The following is an 8,746-nucleotide window of genomic DNA, read 5'->3' as shown; positions in this document are numbered from 1 at the left end:
ATGGGGTTCTATTCTTGTTACTTCCTGATCCCGAAGTGCAAAAAGGACCTCAGACACATACTAGACCTGCGAAACCTCAACAAATACATGAAGAAGCTGAAGTCTCCCTGTTCTTAATCATCCCTTCCCTAGATTCAGGGGACTGGTATGCCTCCCTCGACTTAAAGGACGCATACTTTCATATAGCAGTATTCCAGGGCCACCGGAAGTTCCCCTGGTTCATTGTAGGTCACAACCATTACCAATTCATGGTGGCAGTGCTGAGGGTATTTACGAAGTGTGTGGCAGCGGTGGCAGCTTCCCTAAGGAAAGCAGGGGTCCAAGTCTACGCATACCTGGACGATTGGATGATCAAGGGCCTCTCCAGGGAGCTGGTAGAAAGGCAAGGGAGACTTGCTCAATCCACTTTCTCGAATCTGGGGCTTCTGATAAACCAACAGAAGTCAACATTCGCCCCAGTGCAGAGGATAGAATTTATAGGGACAGTCCTTGACTTGACCTGGGCAAGAGCCCATCTCCCAGAGAGTTGTTTCAGAGCCATCAAAGCCCTCAGACACGGTCTAAGAACTTTCCCTGTCACCACAGCAAGGAATTGCCTAAAGTTTTTGGGCCACATGGCCTCCTGTACTGATGTGTGGTGCAGCATGCTCATCTCAAACTCAGACCTCTTCAGGTGTGGTTGGCATTGGTATATGCACCAGGTCATCACCTCTTGGACAAGGTGGTCACAGTCCCAATGATGGTGACCCTCAACCTGCAATGGTGATATGACCAGAACACAGTGTGCGTCCTGTTTTGGAAACCAGTCTATCGATGTTGCTAGTCACTGATGCCTTGGGTGTATCTGGCAAAATGGAAGAGGTTCTTGTGATAGGCATCACAGTAGGGGTTCTGGCTAAGTGAGACACCCCTGCTCCTCGTCCTGGACTATCTGCTCTAGTTAAAGAACGAAGGCCTCGTGGTATCGTCCATACTAGTTCACCTGTCTGCGATCTCAGCCTTCCATCTGCCAGTCTCTGGCCGAACAGTATTCGCTAACCCAATTTTGCTCCTGGTTTTTGAAAGGTCTGGAGCGGTTGTACCCCCAGATGCATCAACCCCTGCTGCTCTGGGACCTCAACCTGGTGCTGTTGAGGCTTATGAGGCCCCCGTTTGAGCCTATGGCGACATTTTCTTTGCTCCACCTCTCATGGAAAGCAGTCTTCCTAGTTGCCATCACCTTGGCTAGGAGGATCTCAGAGATTAGGGCCCTCACTTCCGAACTGCCGTATATGGTCTTCTTTGAGGATAAGGTGAGACTTGACCATCTCCGGTCTTCTTGCCGAAGGTGGTCTTGCATTTTCATAGCAACCAGGACATTTTTCTCCCAGTTTTTTACCCAAAGTCACATGCTAACAGGGCAGAACAAAGGCTTCACTCACTGAATGTTAGGCAGGCCTTAGCGTCCTACATAGAAAGGACCAGACTGTTTCGGAAGATCACTCAACTCTTCATGGCCATTGCAGAAAGAATGAAAGGGGATCCAGTTTCTGTACAGAGGATCGCTTCATTGATTACATCATGATACACACATGCTATGATCTGGTGAAAGTCCCTCCTCCTCACCTAACAGCACATTCCATGAGGTCACAAGATTTATCAGCGGCATTTATGGCGCAGGCCCCAATCCTAGACATCTGCAGGACAGCAACCTGGTCATTCATTCATATGCTTACTACCTATTATGCCATCACACAACAAGCAAGAAGTGACGATGCTTTAGGTCATGCATCTAACAGTCTAACAGTCCATATAATCCCAGAATTCTGACCCCACTACCTAACTCAGGGCATGGGAATCACCTACATGGGAATGGACCTGAGCAAACACTCAAAGGAGAAAAGATGGTTACTAATCTTTCTGTAACTACCATTCTTTGAGATGTGTTGCTCGTGTCCATTCCAAATCCCGCCCACCTGCCCCTCTATCAAAGTAGCTGGTAAGAAAAAACTGAGGAGGTGGCAGGGGGGCAGTTGCCTATATACTGGAGGTGCCACTTCAGGGGGCACCAGAGCTCACCTGGCATGTACCACTAGGAAAAAGCTTCTGGTGACGGTGCACATGGCATACGTGCATATATATGGGAATGGACATGAGCAACACATCTTGAAGAACAACAGTTATGGAAAGGTTAGTAACCGTCTCTTGAAGAAGTTCATGAACACAGGTCCTGATGCTGTGAAGTGCTCAATGCCTCCAGTAAACCGCTCAGTACTCTTAGCTCCCATAGCTGACAATAGGAGTTGAGGCATTCTGCCACTTCCAGGACCTAGCCCTTAAAGAAAAACCACAATGAGAGGTCTGAGAGGACACATTAGAGGGCCAAAGAGATTCATTTATTTTGTAAAAAAAAATCTTTTCAACAAGCATATTTCTGGCAGTATTTCCTGTCCTCACAGTATTGCTCAGTTGCAGTGTGACTGGCACTGAGATAATGGGTTGTAATTTTCATACAAAACTATGAAGCAAGAAGAACCTTTTTTGCAGATATTGTTTTTCAAAATTTTTCACCACCTGATAATGCTGAAAGATAAAACAAAAAACAAGTCAACAAAATCCCAAGGATAGTCGTCTTGCTAGTAGCTCCTCAGAAAGGAAATTTTACACAAGGAAGTGTACAGCTTGCTCTTAAATTGGTCTTCAGTTGAGATTTTCATGATTGAATCACAGTGTGAGGCTGTACTTTTTCAGACCAAATTTGTAGGCAGTATAGGCTAAGAAGCCAGGCTGAACACTGAGGAGGTACGCAGTGGGACATTTCCCGCTAGGCCTGGGGAATGGCTCCAGCTGCTCTGTGGAGGCTGCTGTAGACCAGTTGTAGCATACACCTAATACAGCCCACTCATGGATTTTTTTGTGGGGAGGGAATGAGAAGGCCCATGCAATTGTGGAACCTTTAGCCTCACAACTTTCTGGTCAGTCAATGTCCTACCTCCTCTCATACAGCCCCAGATTTAGCCTCGTCAGTTCTGTTGCCTAAGGGACTTACACAGCCTGGGGAGGTATAAGAAAGATGCAACTGGATTTGTCCCTAACGGCAAATTCTCTTCTAAAATCTTCTCTTCGTATGTGTGTAGGCCCCAGTGGTGTCAATGGAAGAGATGCAGGTGAAGGCAGAACAGAAGGCCACAGCTAAATATTACTGTGTAGATCTGCTGAAAGGAATTTTGCCAATCACAAGGTCTATGGACAAGGCCCATGGAGAATGCTTCCTAATTGTTACTCAGACCTGTGCTCTGGCAAATAAGCATAGTAAATATCATAAACATTTTATCTTAGTTTTGTAAAACATAGTGTATTACTCTGTAGTTTGACTGATTGCTTGAAGAGATGATTATAAAATAGGCAGCCTGCTTACTGGCATCATGATTATATTGTCAGGCATTTGACCAAATGCCTGGAAGTTTTAGTCATTTGGAGAATGCCATGTAAAATGGTCATTTGATCAAATTATTATTATGTTATTGTTTTAGTATTTATTTAATGCCGTATGTGAAAATGGCACTTTACGGCTTCCTTGTCCCCAATAGTTAATGATCTAAATTACTGTAGGCTGGTGAAATAAGAGTTTCAGTCATTTGACATTAGGACTGGTTTGTGACTATACCATATGAACTCATAAAATTGCTTAGCGGAAGGGCAGAATATTTTTACTGTTCTTAGGTATGTTTTGGTTGCTTTGGTTTACTTCGTTGGTAGTAGTAATAGAGCACTGTAATAAAATTGGGGTAGATGGATAAGTTAGGACATGTCAGTACATAAACTAATTAGCTAAAGGGATTTCAGGAAAGGAGCAGAAGCCTAAAGTTCCATAAAACAGCACACTGTAGCACAAACAGGATACTCTCACAACTGCTTGGTATAATCAGGACAGACTGTTGACCCTGAGGGAGAGGGGCCCCAGGTGCTGCCTAAGTGGCGTATCCTGCTTCTTTTGAAGATCCCCCACCTCCCTGGTTACATACAAAATAATTCATTAGTCCTCTGTTAATGCAACACAAAGGTCTAGATTTTAGTCACATTAAGGGCAGAAAATTCAGTTACCATTCCCACAACAGCCTTAACGCTAACATTTGGTGTACGTATTATACATTAACAGACAAAACATATAGATTAATAATGGGAGCTTGGCCTAAACTGGAAACTCAGACACTTGGGCCTAAACTGGAAACTCAGATGGTCAGATTGAAACTCCATGTGTGAACCCATCTATAAGGCTGGATGATATTTGAGTCATATTTGGAACTTAAAGGGGACATCTACTTCGAATGTCATCTAGGATGGTAGAAATCAACATTCCTGATTTTGCAAGACTTGCATTGTTTTGAACTGAAATCTCATGAGAATGGCTCCTACAATCTTGACCAATGAGTCCAAACTCAAAACATAGTCCTGGTTGAGCCTTGAATCTGAATCCTAGCCTAAAGCTGATCCAGAAATAGTTCCGGGTGTATTTTTCCATACATGCAAAATTCCTGTACACCTTAGTCTAACCTACTTATTTAAAAAAAAAAAACAAAGAGGAAAGCACAAAAGGAAAATCTACATGAAAGGGAGTGAGTGAGAAAACACACTATGTGCCTGTAGAGTCACACTGGCATAAAACCTGTGCAACAACAGTGGAGGATTAAGCCCAAAATATTCTGATTATTTATTGTTTATAAACTCCAGCTGAAGAAAATGAGTGCTTCTCCCATGTAAGAACTTGAAGGATCTGGCCTGTAAACACAAACAGTGTCTGAATTAGGAGAAGAGTACAGGCCTACACACAGTAGGTGCAACACTTCTCAAGAGTCTAAAGCACTAATGTGAGCACAAGAAATAAAGAAGTGAGTTTGCTGAACTGAAGTAGAAGTAAGCTGCTCCTAACTAAAAAAATAACACTAATAATCCCACAGCAGAATATTCATTTGAATAAAAATCCAGACATCAATTGGATTTTATCCAGTATTAAATGGAAACACATGCTTTATCCTAGGAATGGAGGGGGAGGGGAGTGTGGGGGGAGCCCTAAACTCTTTTCACTTAGTTTATTCAATCATGGCCATTGCCAAAATATTCCATGGAAAACAGAGCCAATTCAAAGCTATTCTGTTTAAGGCTGAAAGTTTCTACCCTCCTCCCGTTTCTGCCCATAAACATGCCTGAGTCAGGTGTTAATTACAAGCACCAATAAGCCACAGAGCTGCTCAGATGCCCCTAGGGGAAATGATTGGATTCAGCACTTTGCTGTTCTGTTTATTTTACTACTTTACTGCACTTAAGTTACCCCAGCTGGTTTTCTGTGCTCTGAGAAGGAGGGGCAGGTCCATTCTATGGAAGAGTCCAGGAAGGTGAAAGGGAATCTCTCCTCCAAACTGAGCAGCTTACATGAGAGCTGCTTGTTTGTGGTGTGTGGATGGGGTATTGAAGTGTCTTCTCTGCTGGGACCTGACCTTTCACCTTTTGAGGTGTCTGCTTCTTGCCAGGTCTTTCTGAGTCACATTGTCTTCTGCTGTGCTGTGCTTTTTCAGGCACCAAGCACATGTGAGACTATCTTGACATACAATATTTATTATTGTTAATAGTAAGAATTACTTGCTAATCTCTGATAATGTGATCGGCACTGAACAAGACATAAATAAACACAGTCCTTGCCCTGAGGAGTTTATAATTTAGAAGACAAATATAGAGGAGACAAGATGCTCCTGGAAGACTCTGGAGTGGGTGTTGACTTACTATAATTTGAGAGTGAATTAAAAGGGAATGGGATATGCTTTCTCATTGATTCACATTTTATTTTGAAGAATAGATGTTGGTGGTTGTGTTCTGACAGGGTAATTCTGGCAGAAAACCATGCAGTTGAGTATTAAATATACAGGAGATTATTGTGTATAATATATGTACCCCTCTTGAAAATCCAGGGGGCCACATTCTGAGCTGGTCTACATTTCCATAGCTCTATAGAAGCCAGTGCAGCTATGCTGATTTACACCAGTTGAGTATCTGACTCCTTGAGAGCAGAGATGCATGAAAATTAAACAAATCCAAACAAGTCAACTGAACCAAACTGTCCTGAGATTACAAAAGGCTGAGTTTGAGTTTGGGGTGGAGGTTTGGGTCAGCTCCTACGTTATCTAGCCTGGTTTGTCCATTCTGTGGAATTACTGACGGCATATCCTGATTTTATTAGGCAGAAAAACACAGCTCTGAGAGGAAGCAGAAATACATAAGAATTGGAAAAAAAATTTTTTGTGAAGCAAACCAGTCTAACAGATTGTACATAAAGGTAATGGGCTCTTTTCCACTCTTTTGTCTATACTAGGAATTTGTCCCAATTCCAGTAGTTGGTGGCCAGGCCCAATGTAGGTGCACCAACACAAACTCCAACTGTGAACAAGGAATCTGTGGTTTGCACTGGTAGCACTTCCTGTTGTTTGGAACCCCCTTGCGATTTGCATGCTCACAGCTGTATCAGTTGTTGGTCATTAATGTCTGAATTCTCAATGTAGTTAAATCTTTGCTTCGTCCCTTCAGGCAGAAGCCTACTGAAAGTTGACAAACTCAGGCTTTCGTGGAGCATAATGGAGGGAGAATTTGACTTGAGAATCAAATACCTACCCCAACCCTACAGACATTTCAGTGTAAGGACTATTAGCAAAAGTATCCCAGCAGCTCTCAGTTGCCATAGTGGCATCTAGTGAGAAGGTCTCTCGGCCATCCTGAAATATGGACACAACCCACTGCCCCACTTCTTCTTTCACCAGTTTTTGAAGGGAATTTAATTGTTTACTGTAGATTTCAATACCAGCCTAGGTAGAACTAGCAATGATTTGTTTATTATCTTTGGCAATGGAAGATACTGGAATGAGGTTAAATTCAGACCTGCCATATCTCACTTAGTTGGAAGGAGATGCTCTCATTGTGGATTAATATTTAGGCCATTTTAAAATATCTCTCTCTTATGATGAAAGATTTCTCAGTGTGTTTCAGTAAGTGGTTAGACATCTCTTTCAAGTATTTTGAACTCTCCCTTGCACAAACTGGCACTATGTGACAGTCCTGAAAGCAGCATTTGCCCAGAGCTAGGTTGATTCTTGTCTGCAATAGGAGCAGCAACAGAGATCTAATCTGCTCAGGTTTCACTTAAGGTCAAAAGCAGCCTAAAGATCATGGGGCCCTCCACAGAAGGAATTATTTCTTCCCCCTCCTCCTGCTCTGCTACTTTTGCAGCAATATACACAAAGCAGCTTTTCAAATTTTATCAAAATCATGTGTCAAAAGTGTGTCATTATCTAAATGTGTGTGATCTAGTTTTTCAACCTTTGGATTTTGCTGGCCTTAGGAACACATATTCAGAAAGTAAGCTTGCCCATAGGTGCAAATTGTATAGCTTCAGTATATAGTTATATGTCTAACCACATGTGTTGGAAAATCTACTGTGCCTTAACTTCCTAAATAATTGTGATTTTATCAAGTTTGATACAAAACCAAACAAAAAAACCCATTGGAAATATTTTGTAATATTTGTTCATCTGTTACGAAAACAGGGTTGTTGCTTCTTCGTTCTCCCTGATTTGCTAAGTCCCAGAATAACTAACTCAGACTGTTGAGTCTAGTGCCAACCCACAGGGATTCCCTAATGTTTGGCCTGCAGGAAATATTCGTGGGCTTCTGTCACCATTACATGTACCGGGCCAAATCCTGTACATGGTGTCTGTTATACCTACAAAGCACTGGCCTGTGTTGGGTGGAGTGCAGAGGGGAGTGAGAGAAGGCAATTTGCATGTGGAGGGAGTTCCAAAATTGAAATATAGCCAGGACACTTAGGTTAGCTCCTTTACTCATGAGACAATGTGTCTTGCAATCCTTAAGACTTCACGTGATGAAAATATTGGTTTTATGTCTCAACCAAAACACAGCACCACCACCTCCACCACCAGTGTCCCCTAATACCATGCTGAGGAGAGGCACTGATTCAGCAGACACATCACTTCTTTTCCAGGATCTTTTGTCCATCCAAGACCTCAGATGTCTCCTGTCCAAATACTGACCCAGCATAGTTTGTGAGGTCTGCTGGGATCATGGCATATAGTGGTATGACTGGTATTGCACATATAGAAACCTCATCTAAATAAAATCTGAAGACAAAGCTGGGTGACATTTGAAGGGAATGACTTGGTAGGTGCTGTAGCCTTTCTGTGGAGTGCAAGTGTGGTAGTTTCTGGTTTGAGGATTGCTCCCCACCCCTCCGCCACAAAAGGTCATGAAAATGCCCTGGAAAAAATAAGGAAGTTCAAAGTCCATCTTTAAAGGACCTTATTGTGCCTTGGTATGGAAATATCTTCATGGTAGATCTCTCTTATCAGTGTAAGTCTCAATTATGCATACTCTGGCCACAAATCTATTACATGATAAACTGCAACTCAGTCCTTGTATGTGTTTTGGTATCTACTGGAGATGGAAATGATTTCTCTGGAGAGGTGCAGTGTGCCATTGTCAGTGTTGAATGTAATATGCTGGTTGTAAGGAATGCTGGAGAATGTTGCTGTCATTTCCCTGGTTTTAAGCGTTTGTGTAGGCAGGTTGTGTCTGATTCAAGTGGTTAACCTTTAACAAAGCTTTTGTGTTCGGGAATGCATTATAATTTGGTTTTAGATAATATCTATTAGTTATCCCCAAGTTCTTTACAATGACAAATATTGTTAGTGCTGTCGGTGACTGATGG

The sequence above is a fragment of the Emydura macquarii genome, unplaced genomic scaffold (genome assembly GCF_026122565.2).
Source record: "Emydura macquarii macquarii isolate MOO-44397 ecotype Brisbane River unplaced genomic scaffold, CSIRO-AGI_Emac_v2 contig_431, whole genome shotgun sequence".
NCBI classification, from domain to species: domain Eukaryota; kingdom Metazoa; phylum Chordata; order Testudines; family Chelidae; genus Emydura; species Emydura macquarii.
This window is presented reverse-complemented; position numbering follows the sequence as displayed.